At 35.6% G+C, this 20,088-nt stretch overlaps 1 long non-coding RNA gene across 1 annotated transcript; it reads right to left on the reverse strand.

Moving 5' to 3' along the window:
* Positions 1 to 628: 628 nt before the first annotated feature.
* Positions 629 to 17,953, reverse strand: LOC115500719. Its single transcript, XR_003964630.1, has 3 exons — positions 17,943 to 17,953; positions 15,254 to 15,260; positions 629 to 713 (listed from the first exon to the last, which is right to left on the reverse strand). It is a non-coding gene; the product is annotated as an uncharacterized LOC115500719 (long non-coding RNA).
* Between the last annotated feature and the right edge of the window lie 2,135 nt (positions 17,954 to 20,088).

Below are 20,088 nucleotides of genomic sequence, written 5' to 3' on the forward strand. Positions count from 1 at the left end.
TTTTGCACCTTTTGAGGGCTGATTTGTGACCCAGTATGTGATCTATTCTGGAGAATATTCCATATGTACTCAGGAAGAATGTATATTTGCTGCTTTAGGATGAAATGTTCTGCATATATCTGTTAAGTCCATCTGGTCAGTGTGTCATTCAAAGACATTATTTCCTTGTTGATTTTCTGCTAAGATGATCTGTTCATTGCTCTAAGTGGGATGTTAAAGTCCCCTACTATTATGATATTATTACCAATGAGTTTCTTTATGTTTGTGATTAATTGATTTATATATTTGGGTTCTACAAAGTTGAGGGCATAAATATTTACAATTGTTAGATCTTCTTGGTGGATAGACCCTTAATTATGATATAATGCCTTTCTTCATCTCTTGTTACAGTTTTTGTTTTAAAATCTAGTTTGTCTGATATAAGTGTGGGTACTCCAGCTTTCTTTTGAGATTAGTATGATAGATGGTTCTACATCCCTTACTTTTAATCTGCAAGTGTCTGTAGGTCTAAAATGAATCTCTTGTAGGCAGTATACAGATGGGTTTTGGTTTTTTATCCATTCTGATACCCTATGTCTTTTGATTGAAGCATTTACTCCATTTACATTTAGAGTGATTATTGAAAGATATCAATTTAGTGCAACTGTGTTGCCTGTAGAGCTGGTGTTCCTGGTGGTGTTCTCTAGTCCTTTCTAGTCTTTGTTGCTTTTGGTCTGATTTGTTTTGCTTTGTTTTGTTTTCTTCTCCACTCAAACGGTCCCCCTTAAAATTTATTGCAGGGCTAGATTAGGGGTCATGAACTTCTTCATTTTTGTTTGTCTGTAGATCTATCTCTCCTTCTATTTTGAATGACAGCCCTGCTGGATAAAGAATTCTTGGCTGCATATTTTTCCAATTCAGTATGTTGAATATATCCTGCCACTCCTTTCTGGCCTGCCAAGTTTCTGTGGAGAGATCTGCTGTGAACTCGATCTGTCTTCCTTTGTAAGTTAAGGACATTTTTTTTTTAATTTTTAAAAAATGTTTACTGTTTTTTTTTTTTTTCCCCATGAGAGAGAGAGAGAGACAGAGTGTGAGCAGGGAAGGGCAGAGAGAGAAGGAAACACAGAATCTGAAGCAGGCTCCAGGCTCTGAGCTGTTAGCACAGAGCCTGACAAGGGGCTCGGGGCTCATGAACTCTGAGATCATGACCTGAGCCGAAGTCAGACACTTAACTGACGGAGCCACACAGGAGCCCTGGTTAAGGACCTTTATCCCTTGCTGTTTTTATAATTCTTTCCTTTTCTGTGTATTTTCTGAATTTGGCTATGATATGTCTTGGTGATGGTCAGTTTTTATTGAATCTAATGAGAGTTCTCTGTGCTTCTTGGATTTTGATGTCTGTGTCCTTTCCCAGATTAGGAACATTTTCTGTTATAATTAGCTCACATAAACCTGCCCTTTTTTCCTCTCTTCAATTTCTGGGACTCCTAGGATTCAGATGTTATTCCTTTTTAATAAGACATTGAGTTCTCTAAGTCTTGTATTGTGATCTTTTGCCTTTGTTTCCCACTTTTATTCTGCTTCATTATTTGCCATAATTTTATCATCCATATCACTAATTCACCGCTCTACTTTGTCCATGCTTGCCTTCTGGCATCCATTCGAGATTGTATCTTAGTCATAGGATTTTTAATTTCGGCCTGACTAGATTTTAGTTCTTTTATCTCCATAGGAAGCAATTCTCTAGTGTTTTCTATGCTTTTTTTAAACCCCACCTAGTGTTCTCGTAATCGTGGTTTTATTTTATTTATTTAAAAAATTTTTTAAGGTTAATTCATTTTTCAGAGAAAAAAAGAGACAGAGTGTGAGCAGGGCAGGGGCAGAGAAAGAGGGAGACACAGAATCCGAAGCGCGCTCCAGGCTCTGAGCTGTCCACACAGAGCGCGATGTGGGGCCCAAATTCAGAGACCGGGAGATCATGACCTGAGCTGAAGTTGGATGCCCAACCGACTGAGCCACCCGGGTGCCCCCTATAATCGTAGTTTTAAGTTCTAGTTCATATATCTTACTTATATTTGTGTTGATTAAATCTCTGGCCATCATTTCTTCCTGTTCTTCCTTTTGGGGTGAATTCCTCCATCTTGTCATTTTGGAGGAAGAAAAAATTCATAAAATAAAAAGTTAAAAATTAACAAAAAAACAAAAAATCAAATAAAGGATGCTACATCGTAGGTATTTTTCAATCTGCTTGTTGAGAGAAGCTTGACACAATAGAGAAAAAGAGAAAGGAAAAAAAGTTAAAAAATATTAAACAATTTTTAATAATAAAGTATAATAAAATAAAGAAAAAATAAAAAGAAATAAAAAAGATTTTGCTTTCTGTATCCAAGAAAAATAAAAGAAGAAAAAAAGATAACATAAACAAAAACAGGAGTGAAGAAAACAAACAAATAAACCAGCAAACAGAATGAAACCCGAATGAAGTTACATCAAGTTTTCCCTAGAATTGAAACTTTGAGCACACTATAGTCTATAGACTAAAAGGCAGGTGGAAGGTATTTGTGCTGGTTTTCTGGGAGATGTTCTTGCAGGGTGCAGGTGGGTGGGGCTTGGTGTAATAGCTCTGTTCCCACTTGGTGGCACTGTGTAGTCTACTGGAGTAGATCCATGTATGTACACACTAGGGTGAACATAGCTTCACCCAGCTCCTAGTCTCTCATGAAGGAACTTTATGCCCTCACTGACCTATGATCAAGCATCCCTCCTTTATCTCAGGTCTCCATTCTCTCCACCTCTACCCTGTCCATGACCCAGCTATCTGCCTGCCACGTGGTGCCTCCCTCCAGAATTTTACATCAGTTAGAGCTGTGTTTCAAAATCCCACACATCAGAGACCTCCACAGCTTGGATCCATGCTAATTTTCTGGGGGAGGGTCTCCCTAAGCAATGGCTGGGTGCCAGCTTGTCTCAGTAAACATTCATGCACTCACACAACAACAGAGGCTCAGAGTTTATGGTAAATCACACCACACAGCTGGTGCTATATTTTGCTGCACTCTGGCCTCTTTGTTCCAATTTCAGTAAATGTTGCCTCTCTCTGGGGTCCTCTGGGACTTTTGCCCATGGGCTGGCCATATGGCCTCTACCAAATGCACTCCAATCAGGGTAACCACTTCTCTCCACGTGGCACATGAACCCCTTAGACTGTTCTGCCTGCTCCTGGGGATTAGTCCTACTTCCTCACCGGAGCACTCCCAGGCACTGAGCTCCCAACCTTTAGACTCTGCACTCCAATGTTTATAGGATCCTGGTAATTTTGAAACCCTCTCTTTCCTCCACATCAATGGTTTTGAGGAACAGATTTCTTGTCAAGTTCCCTGCAAGTATTTTCACTCTTCCTCTCTCACTTTCTCTCCAGCTACTTTTGGGGAGAGTGCTTTTCTTGTGCAATCCTGACGCGCCCTCTCCCCCTTTCTCTTTCTGTGTCATCTCTCAGCATAAAGGGCTCCCTATGCTCCGTGGTTCTGCAGTTTTTCTCTCCTCCAATTCACCTCTCCACACTGTGTACCTGTCAAGTTCTCTGGCTCAAACTATGCAGACTGTTGCATTAATCTTCAGATCAAACTCCTTGTTCAAAATGGTTTGCTGTTGATCTAGTGTTTCAGAGATGAGACAAACTCAGGAGCCCCATTCTACTCCACAATCTTAACTCCTCCTCTTGTTCTTTATCTTGACTGTATCAATGTCACTATCTTCGTTGTGAAATTGTTATATTTTGGTCTATCCTCCTTTTTCCTTCTACCAATCTGATTTTTCCCCATCCATGTATGAATGTATGTTTTTCCTGTTCCCTGGATTTTTTCCCCAGTTTACTTCTCATGTTATGGTACATTTTCTACCTGAACAAGTACATTCATGACCTCAAGTATTACTGGTCAGAGCTTAAGAGAGAAACAATAAGCAAACTAAAAAGGCTTTAACCAGACAGAATGGAATATAGGAGCTAGTTAAAAAGCTTTGTGAAGGTTAAAGGAACCAATAAAGAATGGCAAAACAGCAAAGGACAGGTAGCAATCAGAAGCCATTACCAACCCTAGTCCTGAAGGTGCAAAAAGAGAGAATAATGACATTGAGGTCTAGAGAGAGCTGAAGTCATGGATTGCAATAATAGATACAGTGAAATCAAGGAGTGTATATATGCATGTAAAATGCTTAGGACAAAATGCCAACGACTATCTGAAAGAAGTCCAATTCAAGTTGCCACTGGGTGGCCAAACTGCCTTCCTGGCCCCCAACAATGCTGTCAGTCTGTTCTATCAAGGACTTAACTGGCATTGGCCTTTATTGCTGTGGTATTCCAGGAGTGCTAGATCAGCCTTTGTGAGAAGTTCATATTGTTGGCACCATGCCCAGCATCCATGCCTGCTGCAATGGGCAACATAAACTTTAGGGTGGATGGGGGCAGAGTTGACATCTATGTAAAGGATGGGTCATGTTTTATACCTGGTTAAGAGCCTCCGCCACTGTGGATACCCTCTGCTGAATATTTATGTCAGGCAAATTCTTCATTCTGTTCGTTGTGCACAGTTTATTCAGATGATTCTTCCCCAGATAAATGTTCCAATCTTGTCAGGTCACAGTAAACATTTATTTCTAACTTTAAACTTCAGGTAACATTTTTCTGGGTACACTTAACCTTAATCTTTTCTTTAGTTTTCATTTTTCTCCTTTTTACAGTGCTATTATGGATACTCTTTATGCCATTGATATATTAAAGGAAAACAGCTTTAATGCAAGGAAGTGAGTTTGAGCATTTAGCAAAAAAATGTTTGGTTTGACTAATTTTACGTATAACTCTCATTGATACGATGTTTCTATGCTTCATATACTTCATTCAATATAAAGAATGGCCAAGGAGATTTCAAGAGTCCCAGAGTAATGGTGGTTCATGTTTTTCATAAAAATATGTGAATGATATAAAATACCAAGTACATAAATGCCATACTTTTTCAGCAATAAGGTATAAGGTATAAATGAAAGACAGAAAATATGTCAAATTATGAATTGGTATATTCATAATGTTTGTTTTAGTCAATTTATACTGATGAGGTCAGGCCGGGCTTGCAGTCTGGCCTCAACATTATGCTCATTAACATTTGTCTTTGACTTAGAAGGCTTGGAGTGGTGACTTCTAATTTTATACTAAAGAGCTATTGTGGACTCTTGCTATTCTATTATTTTCCAAGAGTATCTCGCACAGTACTCAGAAACCAAATTTTGGATGGCACACTGTTTAGTGAGAAGTCCAATTTTTATCCATAAGCATGGAGATAAATCGTTGCTCAACTAGACTAGCCGGATATTGTTGAATTCTGTACTGGGCCTAAAAACCTTGACACATTACATCATTAATTTCCAGATAGTATTTATAGCATCTTGAAAATGATGATTACTTCATAATCCTCTACTACTGGCTTATTATTCCATGGCCAATTCTTTTCTTTTAAACTTACATAGTCTTACATGATTAAGAATTAAACACTTTTGAGCTAGACAACTCACAATCTATCATATCCGTTGTTTTTTGGGTTTATGTATATTGGGCAGAGATACATTTATAATACTATCAAAATTCATACAATAAAATACAGGCATTTCCCTTATATTAAACCTATTAGGTAGCAAGATGGGTAAAAATGACAAACCAAAAATGATGGAGACATTGTCACCAGTAAACCTATAGTAAATGAAATATTAGTGAGTATTCTTTAGGTAGAAGAGGCTCCAAAGGAAGCTCAGAGAAATAGGAAAGAATGGCAAGAAAAAAAATGTAACTATGTAAGTATAAATGAATTTTAATGATATAAAGCAATAATAATAATGTCTTTCAGGATTTTAAGCACATAAAGAGTTAAAACTCATGATAAAAATGTGTATGCCTGGAGTGGGTAAAGAGGAGTATTCTAATGCCCTTATTTCAGGTGGAAAGAAATAAAACAATTTATTTACCTTAGTCTTTGATTAGTAAAGAATGTGCATTACAAGCTCCAAGGTAAATTAAATAATAAAAATGCTGTATCAAATTATCAATTCAAAAGAAGAAAAGGAGAGTGAGTGACTAGGTGGAAGAAATACAAAGAAAATGGTAATATGGTAGATTTATCCCAAATGTAAGAATAATTACATTAAATATAGCATAGCTAAATTATCCAATAAAAATGTCTATATATTAGATTAAAATTCAAAACAAAAGAAACACAATTATAGACTACTTACAGAAGGCACATCTAAAATATAACACATAAATGTTGAAATTTAAATTATGGAGAAAATATATCATGCAATCACCAAATAAGAGAAAGTTGGTGAAACTATGCAATTATTAGATAAATAAACTTATAAGAATAACATACAACTAATAGAGACACTTCATAAGAAAAGTTTAATATACCAAGAAGATTAATTATTCTAAATTTATATGTAGCAACAGCTTAGCCTATTTTTTTTTATAAAACAAAGTTCAGAGAATGAAAGGCAATATTGACAAATTCACAATTATGTGAGATTTTGGTGTGCCTCTACCAATAACAGAACATGTTGACCAGAACAACAAAAAAGCAAAAACAAAACAAACAAACAGACAAAAAAACCACATTATGGCTAAAGAAGATTTAACAACATTATTTTTTAATTAATTTTATTTTTTAATTTACATCCAAATTAGTTAGCAAATAGTGCAACAATGATTTCAGGAGTAGGTTCCCTATTGCCCCTTACCCAATTAACCCATCCCCCATCCCACAACCCCTCCAGTAACCCTCTGTTTGTTCTCCATATTTAAGAGTCTCTTATATTTTGTCCCCCTCCCTGTTTTTCTATTCTTTTTGCTTCCCTTCCCTTATGTTCATCTGTTCTGTTAACAACATAATTTTTAAAAACATGAACGGACAGAGGCAACTGGGTGACTCAGTCAGTTAAGCTTCCCACTTCAGCTCAGGTCATGATGTCATAGTTGTGGGTTAGAGCCCTGCATCAGACTCTGTGCTGACAGCTCAGGGCCTGGAGCCTGCTGTTCCTGTGTCTCCCTCTCTCCCTGCCCCTCCCCAACTTGTGCTCTGACTCTCTCTCTCAAAAATAATAAACATTTAAAAAATTCTAAAAAACATTTAAAAAATAAAAATATGAACCGACACACGTGGATTATTATACCCAACAACTTCAGAATACACATTACTTTCAAATACATATGGGATATTTGTCAAAATTAATTATATGCTATTCCATAAAGCCAGTTTCAATAAATTTCAAAGGGTTAGTATTCTGAAACTACAAAGGAATTAAGTTGGAAATCAGTAACAAAAGATAACTAGAAAATCCTTATATAAATACAAATCATAACATGTACTTTTAAGAAACCTAAGGTTCAAGGAAAAATGAAATAGAAATTATATAGATTTTAATTGAATTAAAATGGAAATACTATTTATAAAAATCTGTGAGGTGATATTAGCAAGATGGCAGTACAGGAAATCCTCACCCCTCCTTTACCCCAATAACATATCAATTTAACAATCTGTGGACAAATTTCCTTTGTAAGAAACCCAGGGAGAGGTTCCTACACCTTGGGTGAGTGTAAATCTGCCCATATCAGAACTGGTAGAAAAATTCAAGACCCTTTTGTCATCAGCTCTATTCCAAGGACAGCACCATATGACCAGGATGAAACCCCTTAGCTCTCAGCCTTATCCTGTGGAGGGGAAAAGGGAGATTGCATGTTCAATGCTTCAGCTTTTCTGGGAGATACTCAGAGGACTGGCTTCTGTCTAACCAACTGTGGAGAGTTAATGACACCTGGCATAATCTAGCTGCCTGAGGCTAGGGAGAATTCCAGTTGGGCTGGAATCCCTCCCCCTGGCTCAGTAGACAGTGAACAAACAGAAAACCCCAGCTCCCAGTTGTTCCCTTGGGAGGGAAAGAATTGGACCCTGTGTCTAATGATTCAACTTTTCCAGGGGATACCCAGAGTATTTCCCTTTTTTCTAACTGGTCTGGGAGACCTGACAAAACCTAGCATAGCCTAGTCTCCTGGGGGCCACTAAGAGCAGATACAGCACTTTCATCTATCATGAACTTATTCACCACAGCCCCTCCCTCTAGGTCACTACAGAACAAATAGGTAAAAAAATCAAACATATAAACAAACAAACAAAAACAAAAAACCCCCACCATATCCCAGTTTCTCCCTGGGATGAAGGAAAGAATTGGATCAAGCATTTAATGGTCCAGTTTTTCTGAGTTGCTTGAGGAATTAGATTCAGTCTCCCTCATCTTGAAGAGCTAATGGGACCTAGCTTACTTGAGACACTTGGGGCATTTAACAACAAAGAAAATAAGTTGGACTGCCATTATGATTAAAGACATTCCCAGAATCTCTGGCCAAGCTGATTGGTGGTTTTTCTCCTGTAGGAGGCCAGTCTGTGAAGACTGGGAAAAGTGACTGCTATGTCTAATACACAGATACCAACAAAGAGTCAAGAAAAATGAAGAAACAGGGAAATATCTTCCAAACAAAGGAACAAGACACATGTCCAGAAACTGATCCTAATGAAAGACAGTTATGTGATTGATCTGACAGAGAATTCAAAATAGCCATCATAAAGGTGCTCACCAAGATCAAGAGAATAATGCACAAGCTAAGTAAAAATTTTGATAAAGGCATAGAAATATTTTTTAAAGTATCAAAGAGAAATGAAGCTGAAAAATTTAACTGTACAAATTCACTAAAGGGGTTCAAAAACAGACAAGATCAAGCATAAGAAAAGACCAGTGAACTTGAACACAGATCATTAGAAATTATTTGATCAGAGGAGCAAAAAGGAAATAGAATGAAAAAGATTGAAGAAAGCTAATGGTACTTCTAGGATACCATCAATCTGACCAATATAACAGTGTGGCAGAGTCAAAGGAGACAGAGGGAAGGGACCAGAAAGCATATTCAAAGAAATAAGGGCTGATAATTTCTCAGATCTGGGGAAGGAAAAGGACATTCATTCAGATTCAGTAAGCCCATGGCTATCATGAATCCAAAGAAATACACATGGAAACACATTATAATTGAAATTTTAAAAATCAAAAACAGAATTTTGAAAGCAACATGAAAAAAGCAACTTACCACATACAACTGAGCCCCATAATGCAGTAGTGGAATTTTCAGCAGAAGCCTTGAAGGCCAGAAGGAAGTTTAATGATATATTCAAACTGTTGAAAGGAAAAAAAATACCAGTTAATAATATTAAATCTGGGCAAAACTTCCCTTCAAAAAAGAAGGGGGGGGCACCTGGGTGGCATAGTTGGTCAAGTGTCTGACTCTTGGTTTCAGCTCAGATCATGAACCCAGGGTTGTGGATTGAGCCCCATCTTAGGCTCCATGCTGAATGTGGAGCCTGCTTCAGATTCTCTCTCTGTTCCCCACTCAGCTCCTCTCCCCACCTGTGGTCTCTTTAAGAAAAAAAGGGGGGTGGGGGGAGAAGTAAAGGCTTTCCCAGACAAAAATTGATGGAGGTCATTATCGCTAGAACTGCTTCACAAGAAACGTTAAAGGGAGTTCTTCAAGTTGAAATGAAAGGATGCTATATAGCCCATAATAGCAGAAGAAAGTATAAAACTCGTTGGTAAAGGTAAATATATAGACAAATGCAGAATAATATATTATTGTAATGGTTATTAGTAAATCACTTTCAATTCTAGTATGAAAGTCAAAAAAAAATAAAAGTATTAAAATAAATATAACTAAAAATGTTAGTGGATGCACGATGTAAACTGCGACATCCATAACATAAAGTGTGTATGTAGGAGGCGGAGTAGTAAAAATGTAGAGTGTATGCAACTGAAGTTAAGAAGTTAGCTTAAAATTGTCTATTCAAACTATAAGGTATTTTATACAATCCTTACTGCATCTACAAAGAAAATATTTATGGAAATTACACAAAAGAAAAAAAGTAATTAAAGCATATCAATACCAAAAATTAAACAAAATCAATGAAATAAAGACATCAAGAGAATAAGGGAAACAATAATTACAAGGCACACAGTAAACAGTTGACAAAATAGCAATAGTAAATCCTCTTCTATCAATAATTACTTTAAGTGTAAATAGATTAAACTCCCCAATTAAAGGACAGAGTGACTAAATTGGTATAACAAAACAAGATCCCACTATTGCTGTCTGAAAGAAATTCACTTTAGATTTATAGACACATGCAGACTGAGTGAAGGGGTAAAAGAAGATATTCCATGCAAAGGGCAACCAAAAGAGAGCAGGAGTAGCTATACTTATAGCAGATGAAATATATGTAAAGTTAAAAACAAGAGAAAATGAAGAATATTCTATAATGACAAAAGGGTTAATTCAACAAGAAGATAAAGCAATTATAAATCTACATGCATCTGACATCAGAACACCTAAATATATAAAGCAAACATTGACAGAACTGGAAGGGAGAGACCACAATAGACTACAACAGACCGTAATAGGACTCTTCAACATCTCACTTTGAATAATGGATAGAACAACCATATGGAAAACCAACCAGGAAACAGTGGACTGGAACAACATGATTTAAGAAAATAGACCTAACAGATGTACAAAGCATTTCACTCAATAGCACCGGAATACACATTGTTTTGAAGTGCACAGTGAACATTATCCAGGATAAATCACGTGTTAGGTTACAAAACAAGTTTTAACATATTTAAGAAGATTGAAATCATAGCAAGTATCTTTTCTAATCACAAAGAAATTAAATTTGAGATTGATAACAGGAGGAAATTTGGAAAATTCAGAAATGTGTAGAAATTAAGTCAAAGAACAAGTCAAAAACAAAATTTTAAAAAACATTTTGAGGCAAATGAAACTGAATATACAACATAAAAAAATGAATAGCATGCAGCAAATATAGTACCAACAGGGAAGTTTGTAGCAATAAATGCCAATGTTAAAAATGAATAAAAAAAGATCTTACATAAATAACCTAACTTTACACCAAAAAGAATAAGAAAAATAATAAACTAAGCCCAAATTTGTCAGATAAAAGGAAATAAGAAGATAATGAAGATTGAAACAGAAACAAAATAGAGAACAATAGAAAAATCAATGATACCAGAGTTTGTTTTTTGAAAGGATAAACAGAATAGACCAACCTTCAGTGAGATTAAAAAAAAAAGAAAACTTAAATAAATAAATCAAAAAATGAAAAGAGGAGACATCACAACTATTGCCACAGAGACATAAAGGATTATAAATGACTATTATGTATGAGTATATACCAACAAACTGGATATACTAGAAAACATTTCATAAATTTCTAGAAACATACAACCTACCACATATTGGATACTGGAGAAACAAAAAGACTGAATAGACCTACAAATAATAAAGAAATTGTGCCAGTAATTAAAACATCCCAACAAAGAAAAGCTCAGGACCGATCTGGTAGATTCACTTGATAATTCTATCAAACATTTAAGGAAGGACTTAATGCCAATCCTTTTTAAATGTTTATAAAAAAATAAGAGGGAACACTTCTTAACTCATTTTATGAGCCCAGCATAACACTGATAGCAAAGGCCGACAGAAACACCACAAGAAAACTACAGACCAATATCCTTGATGAATAAAGATGCCAAAATCCTAAAAACCAAACAAAAACCACCAAAAAACAAACAAACAAACAAACACAAACCACAAACACACAAAAAAGCTAGCAAACCAAATTCAGTACCATTAGAAGGATTATACGCCAAGACCAAATGAGGTTTATCTGGGAGGTATATATGGTTCAACATAGGAAAATCAATTAATGTGATATATATTAACAGAACAGAGGATAAAAATCACATGGTCATCTCAGTAGATTCCAAAAAAGCATTTAACAAAATTCATCATCCTTTCAAGGTAAAACTAGGAATAGAAGGAAATTTCCTCCATGTAAAGAATGTCATGTTTGAAAGTCCATAGCTGGGGCGCCTGGGTGGCTCAATCGGTTAAGCGTCTGACTTCAGCTCAGGTCACGACAATCTCGCGGTCTGTGAGTTCGAGCCCCTCTTGGGCTCTGGGCTGATGGCTCAGAGCCTGGAGCTTGCTTCTGATTCTGTGTCTCCCTCTCTCTCTGCCCCTCCCCCGTTCATGCTCTGTCTCTCTCTGTCTCAAAAATAAATAAATGTTAAAAAAAATTAAAAGTCCACAGCTATCATACTCAGTGGCAAAGATCAGGAACAAGGCAAGGATGCCCATTCTCATTACTTTTATTCAACATAATACTGGAAGTTCTAGCGTGAGCAATTGTGCAAGAGAAAGAGATAACGTTCATCCAAATTGGAAAGGAAGAAACAAATTAATCCTGCTTTTAGGTCACAGGAATAGAAAACTCTAAAGAGTTTATAAAAAACTGTTGGAAGTAATAAATGAATTCTGTAAAGTTACAGGATAAAAATCAATATATAAAAATCAGTTGTGTTTCTATACACTAATAATGAATTATTTGGAAAAGAAATTAGGAAAACAATCAAATTTACAAAAGCATCAAAAATAATAAAATACTTATAAATAAAATTAAGGAGGTAAAATACACTGAAAACTACAAAACACTGATAAACAAATTAAAGAAGATACAAATAAATGGAAAGACGTCCTCTGTTCATGAATTGGAAGACTTAATATTTTTAAAATGTACACACTACCCAAAGTGATCTACAGAATCAATGCAACCACTATCAAAATCACATTGGCGTTTTTTACAGAAATGGAACAAACAAAATTAAAATTTATATGCAACCATGAAAGGCTGCAGATAGCCAAAATGATTTTGAAAAAGAACAAAGCTGGAGGTATCATACTTTCTGAATTCAAAATATATTACAAAGATACAGTAATTATAACAATATGTTAATGGCATAGAGACACCTATACAGACCAATGGAAAAGTATAGAGCATAGAAATCAATTCACGTGTGTATAATCAATGGATCTACCACAGTATGCCAAGAATACACAATAGGGAAAAGATAGTTTCTTCAACAAATGATGCGGGGAAAACTGTATATCCATATACAGAAGAATGAAATTGAACTCTTATTTTATTTTATACACAAATAACTCAAAATGGATTAAAGACTTAATCATAAGACTTGAAACTTGTAAAATTCCCGGGAGAAAAAATAGGGAAAAACCTTCATCATGTTGTTCTTGGCATTGTTTTCTTGGACATTAAACCAAAAGCACAGGTAAGAAAAAGCAAAAGAGACAAGTGGGACTATGTATATCAAACTAAAAAGCTGTACAACAAAGGAAAAAATTAACAGATAAAAAAAGCATCTTGTTTGATTGGAGTATTTGCAAGACATATATCAGATAAGGTATTAATATCCAAAATATAGAAGGAACTTCTGCAGTACCCTGACATATAAATAATGTGGATGGACCTTGAGGAATTACCCTAAGCTAAAGAAGCCAATCACAAAAGGACAAATATGGCATGATTCCACTTACATTAGGTATGTAAAAGAATCGAACTCATAAAATCAGAGAGTAGCCAGGGACTGTGGAGAGGGGGGGGAAATGTGGAGTTGCTAATCAACAGGCGTAAAGTCTCAATTGTGCAGTTATTATAAATTCTAGAGATCTGCTAACCAATGTCACCCCTTTCATACTTATTTACATTCTTGCAAGGTCATCATTCTTTTGTGTAAATCCCAGATACCAACATACACCTGGTTTTATTTTCTTTCTGCTTGAAAAAGTTTCTCTAATCTTTTTTTTGTAGTACAGATATGATGGTGATGAAATCTCTTGCCTTTATTTTTCTGAAAAAGTATTCATTCACCTTTACTTCTAAAACATATTTTGACGGAATTAAAACTCTAGGATGACAGCTTATTTCTTTGTCGTTTTAAGGATGTTGTTCCATCAAATTATTTATTGTACAGTTTCTGCCAAGACAATGGCTATAATTCTTATATGTGCTCCATTGTATGTGATGTGTCTTTCTCCTGGCTAGTTTAAATACTTTTTAAAAAATATTTTTAGGGGCGCCTGGTGGTTTGTCAGTTTAGCTTTGGCTCAGGTCATGATCTCATGGTTCCTGGGTTTGAGCCCCACCTTGGGCTCTTGGCTATCAGCACAGAGCCTGCTTCAGAGCCTGTGTCCATTTCTCTTTGCACCCCCCCCCCTTTTCTCTCAAATAAACATTAAAAAAATAAAAAATATTTTTTAAAAATGTGTTTTAAAAGCACTTTGATTACGATAGCCCTTGTGATTTTCTTTGTCCTTATTCTGCTTTGGGTTCACTGAGCTTCTTGAATCTATATAATCTATATGCTTATTATTTTAATGAAACTTGGAAATTTTTCAGTCACTAATCCTTCAAATATCCTATATCCGCTTCCCTTCCTCAGACTCCTAACACATAGGTTAGATTATTTGGTGTTATCTCAGGGATCACTAAACTTTTATGCACTTTTTCAGTCGATTTTCCCTTTATGGTTTATTTCATTGTTTTTCTTGCTGTATCTTCAAGTTTACAAGTCATTTCTTCTGCAGGTTCTATTTGTCTCTTAATAGCATCTAGCAAAATTTTCATTTCAGATACTGTGTTTTTCATTCCTAGAATTTCCATATGGTGCTTTTTTATGTTCCACATCTCATTCCTCATTATTTGCCTTAATCCTTGGAGATACTGGGCATGTTTATCACAGAGCTTTTAAAGTTTTTTTTTGAAGGTATTTTTAATTTCTTTAAAGTTTGTTTATTTTGAGAGAGAGTTTAAGTTGGGGAGTGGTAGAGAGATAGAGGGAGAGAGAGAATCCCAAGCAGGCTCTGCACTGTCAGCACAGAGTGTGATGTGGGGGTTCGAACTCGTGAACCATGAGATCATGACCTGAGCAGAGATCAAGAGTTGGGCGCTTAACCAACTGAGCCATCTAGGTACCCCTAAAGTTTTTTTTTCTTTTAATTCCATCATCTCAATCTTTTCCGAGTTTGTTTTCTAATAACTGACTTTACCCCTTATTTGACCTTTATTTTTCTGCTTTTGGCATGCAGAGTAATATTTAATTGGATGCTAGATATTGTGAATTTTATTAAAGGGTACTAGATTTCATTGTATTTCTTTAACGAGTAAGATCTTCGTTCTGGCTTAACATTAACATGCTTGCAGATTAATTTGATTATTTCTAAGCTTGTTTTAAAGCATTCTGAAGATAAATCTACAGTAACCTTTTCTCTCTATAGCTAATTTAGATTTGTCTTGAATCTCTACCTAAGGTCCTGTATTTCCACTCTGGCTGCTTGGGAGCCACATGATTCCCTTGGGTGATCTCTGGGAATTCTTTGGCTCCTAGATTCCTAGTAATTATTCATTTTTCAGATTTTATTCTTTGTTTTGCCTTGCTAAATTTCACCCAATTTGTATACAGATTAGTTTTCAGACAAAGACTCAACGGGACCCACTTTCATATTCCTAAAAGTCTTTTTTCCCCATTTTTCTAGATACTCTGTTCTACCATTTCCTGCTGCCTTACATTCCTGAATCCCAGTCTCAGTCTTCTAAATTCAGAGGGATCACTGGACTTTGATTGCTCTTCTCTCCCCTGAAGTGGAATTTGAAAATTTCCTCTACACAGAAATCTAGGATGATCGTAGAGCTCATTTAATTTATATGTTTTTCCAGAAATCGTAGTTCTGCAGTCCTTGCTTATTGTCCCAAATAGTTGTTCCACATATTTTTCCAGTGTTTTAGTATTTTCATGGTGAGAAGTCAGAATTCTGTTACTTCCTCAGGACTGGAAGCAAAGTCCAGAAGTACATTTTTATAGTTCTTGTTGTATATGATCAAGTTGTTTTCCAAAACAATCAAACCAATTTATATGACCATTCAGATGACTACGTCTTAACAGCTTCACTGAATTTTCATCAGTGGACTTTTATTTTAATAGTATACTTCCACATGAGTAAGTGCAGAGTATATGCCTCTTGGGATTGCCATCAAAACTCATGTTTCTGTCTGTAAATATTTTAGATACCATTGTCATCTCTGGGAAAAACTGTAGACTCTTATATTCAGCTATGAAATCTTGAAGCATTGATTACTGTGAATCAACACATTATCACAAATTTGCAGAATATAATAACATATTTGGGTAATCAAAATATATGGCTTATTTCATATTTTAAGTGTTTGTATTAATAAAATACATTAGAATCATCTTATATCTTGCTAAGATTCTTTACTCATTAGAAATAAATTTTAATTCAAACTTTTAAAAATAAATCAGAAATTCTACAAAGTATAAAAAGAGGGAAACAAGGAAAAGCTATTACCTTTAATAATATATAATTTATTAATAGTTACACTAAAGATAACTACTGCCAAAATTTAGAACACTGTTTTTTATATTTTTATATTGTTGTGGTCCAAATTCATAAATAATTTTATACTCTACTTTTCCACTTAATGAATAATATACTTTAAAATATTTTATATTTATCTTTTAGAATCACAGGATATTTTATATACGTACTATCATTGGGTCATTAACCATTTATGCTATTTCCAAGTGATTTTGGATTTAATAATATATATGCAAGTCAAAACTTTATTATAGCTTATGATTTTAAATCACTACTGTAGCCAGCGTAATTAAATGCTCAGAAGGTACAAACTTTTTAAAAGGCATTTAATACACACTGTCAATTTTTTAAATGTGAAAGTGAGAAAACTATATACTTCTACAAATAGTACAGGAAGCTACTTGGTTCCCTGCATTCAAATTAGCTTCTACTGTTACCATTTTTTTTTTAAATTCCAGGTTTAAATTACATTTCTCCTCTGACTCTGGTAAATTTCCATTCTAACTAATGTTGTATATTGGGATTCTGGATCCCCAGAAATTAGAGATTATACAGATCCAGGCCAACAATCCTGAAAGGCCTGGATGTTTTCCTTTCTCCAGCATAATTAATACAGGTCCATTTGAGTCTACTTTGTTCAAGGGCCTCTCAGTATGTAAACTGAGTTAGGCCAGTAATATGGGTGAGCGGCTATGACACCATCTTATCCCATGTCAGGTTTCTGTGTTTCCAGATCTAGAGTTGCTTTGACTATATACTCAAGAAGCCTCTTAGTGGGCTGCTTATTCATATCAGTCTTAGGGACCCAATGATGAATTAGCCAGGACCAAAAATTCATACAAGGCGGGCCATGTTTCCTATTAGGGTGATGCACAAAGCATGAAACCTGTGAAGAACTTTTCTCTCACCAAGTTACCTACTGCCTCAAAAGACTAGTGGAGGGTAAGTGGAAATAGTCTGCATCTGAGACTAAAATCCTCAACTTGCTTCAAATTTTTATTTTAGAGAAATATTCACTGCAATGCAAAATATCCCAACAAAGTACTTGCAGAGTGACAGCGTTCCCAGAGGACAGGTATGGTTATTCCTTCCCAGACCCACTATGAAGCAGGTTAGAGAGGTGGAAACGGTTGTGTGTTCAGGGAAAGAAAAGAGTTTGTGTCGGATTTTAGGTCCTTCTTCCTTTCTCTCTTTTCTCATGATGGAATGGAGGATCCCCAACTCAGAGGTGCTTGTAAAGTGAAAAGGTAGGCGCTTCTGGAAATGGTGGTAAAGGCAGCTTTTGACTTTGTGTGAGAAGCCAGGAATACATAGCAGTGTTTTGTAACAAGCTATGATTAAAACAAGATAAAACTATGAAATGGAAACCCTAGCAATGGTGAGGATGGGTAAAAGAGTCCCAATCCAGTACCTCTTAGCTATAGGCACAGATGGCATTCTAGGTGTTTGTTATTCTCTGTAAAAATATTAATGGAGGGAAATTTTATGATCCAAAAAAGGGACATTATCTAAAAGAGAATATATGTGTAGTGATGGCTCAGGGGTGAAGTACCACCCCCTTGAGAGGTTTTACCAATGCCTTGAAGTCAGGTAAAAAGAAGCAATGCCCACGAATGTATATTACCTGTGCCGAAACACCCACAGGGGACAGAACACTTGTGTAGTAAATAGATCACAATGATGATTGATTGACCAATTATCTTCATCATTTTATGCAAAAGCAAAAAGGACTAATATAGAGGTAACACCCTATTTCCCTCCTCCAAAACGTACAGAAAATAATATTTTCCCTCCTTGGGAACAGTGAAGAGTGATCTTGACATAGAGGGCATCGTTCCTTTCAAATCCAACAAAAAACACATGTAAGTTTCCTTGGTGGAAACAGACAGCTGACCAAGTAATGTTGAATATGTTTTTCTGGCAAGAGTTTTTTTCAACATCAATATGGTATTATTACAATTTGATGTCAAACAGTAGAGTGCCCCTTCCGGGTTATTCTAACTCTAGAGTTGCATTTGTGCTTTCCTACAAATCATCTTGGAATTCATCTGATTTTCCACTATGGGACTGTAGTTAACTCTAGTCATCTATCCCAAACTAGATCATTTTTTCAAATAGATCATCTTTTCTAATCATGGCATGGTAAAAATGAAACCAGTTACTACTTTGCCTATCAAATCAAATAAATCAACAATAATGAATAGAGTGGTAACAGATGTCAGAGTCAGATTGCTCTCATTTTTCAGGGATTTATGCTCTCACCTATTTCCTTTTCTCATTAGCAGCATGCCTTTTGTTTTTCAAACTACTTGCTCTCTAAAGATTCAGTCTCGGAAGATGGAGACAGTTGCCTGAAGTTAGCTGTCTCATGACAATACTATCATACAAGGAAAGTGATCCTCAAAATGGCAGGTTTGAGATGTACTATGTAGACCATCTTCTTTGACACTCTTATTTCACAGAGGAAGAAAATGAAGCTAAAGAAGGTTAAGAGATTTGCCCATGGCGATTTTCTGTAAATACTCTTAAGGTGTTTTTCTTAAATGTGTTTATCCTTGGAATTAGGATACCAGCTTTGCAGTTAACTGAGTTAATCACAGAATTTAGCTTTTCTATACCTTATCTTATCCTTTTATAAAATGGGAATAATCATATCTACTTACTATCTTTCACATAAGAATTTTATGAAAATAAATGTTCAAAATGTATCCAAGCACTAAAATTATGTAAGATAATTATTGTTTGGATTATAAATGAGTTTTGTTAGTTGGGGTTACACCTTTTTTACACGGTAGAATATTGGATAAAGCAAAAAGTTCTAATGTTAGTACATTTGTAAGATCACAATAGGGCCCTTAGGCTACAACTTGAATGACAGCAGTGGGATTTGGTGTCTGATCTAGCACCCTAAATTGAGTTGTAACCTGCATTTGGGTGGGAGACTAAATGAAGAAAATTAGAAAATATGAATATCTTACTGCCTGTCAACTACTTAAGGTTGCATTTTGCTTAATCAAGTCTGTAAACTTCTGACTCTACCATTTGGACAAAATAACTTTTGAGACAAATCATTTCTTTCAATAGTTGTTCCTAGATATTAGACTTTTTGTGAAAATGGTACACCTTTCCTCAAAGTTGAATCATTTGAACACACAACCACCAAATAGGCTCTGTCTTAAAGTGCTGAATTTTGATTGGCCTTGGCAGGTGAACATTATAAAGGGACAGGTTAACACTTATAGCCTGTCTGGTTTAGCTGAAACTACTGTTAACATTGCAAACTGGCAATTTTGTGTTCTTTAAGAAAAACAAACCAAAACACCGCCCCCCCCTCCCCACAAAACACCAAAACACAGTTTTTCTTCCCAATGAAGGCTTTTTATAAAAGCAATCAGGTAATGGCATGAAGTGTGCTTCTCGTGCTGTAATCACACCCCAGGGGGAATGAGAGGTGCGCCACTGCACCTCTTGCTTTGTAATGACCCAGGGGTGTGATTATCTTATGATAACCATACTCCCTGTCATGCCTTGTTGCTTATATATTCCACATGTCATAATGAATCCTGAAGCACTTTCTAGGTCTCATAGCAAAGGCAATGACTTTGAAGTAAAGGAAGTAGCCAGCTTTTCTAGGTACACATAGATTAATATCATATGCATTAGGGGGAATTATGAATGACTACTTTTAAGTCCCAACCAAG

The sequence above is a fragment of the Lynx canadensis genome, chromosome A2 (assembly GCF_007474595.2).
Source record: "Lynx canadensis isolate LIC74 chromosome A2, mLynCan4.pri.v2, whole genome shotgun sequence".
Classification (NCBI taxonomy): domain Eukaryota; kingdom Metazoa; phylum Chordata; class Mammalia; order Carnivora; family Felidae; genus Lynx; species Lynx canadensis.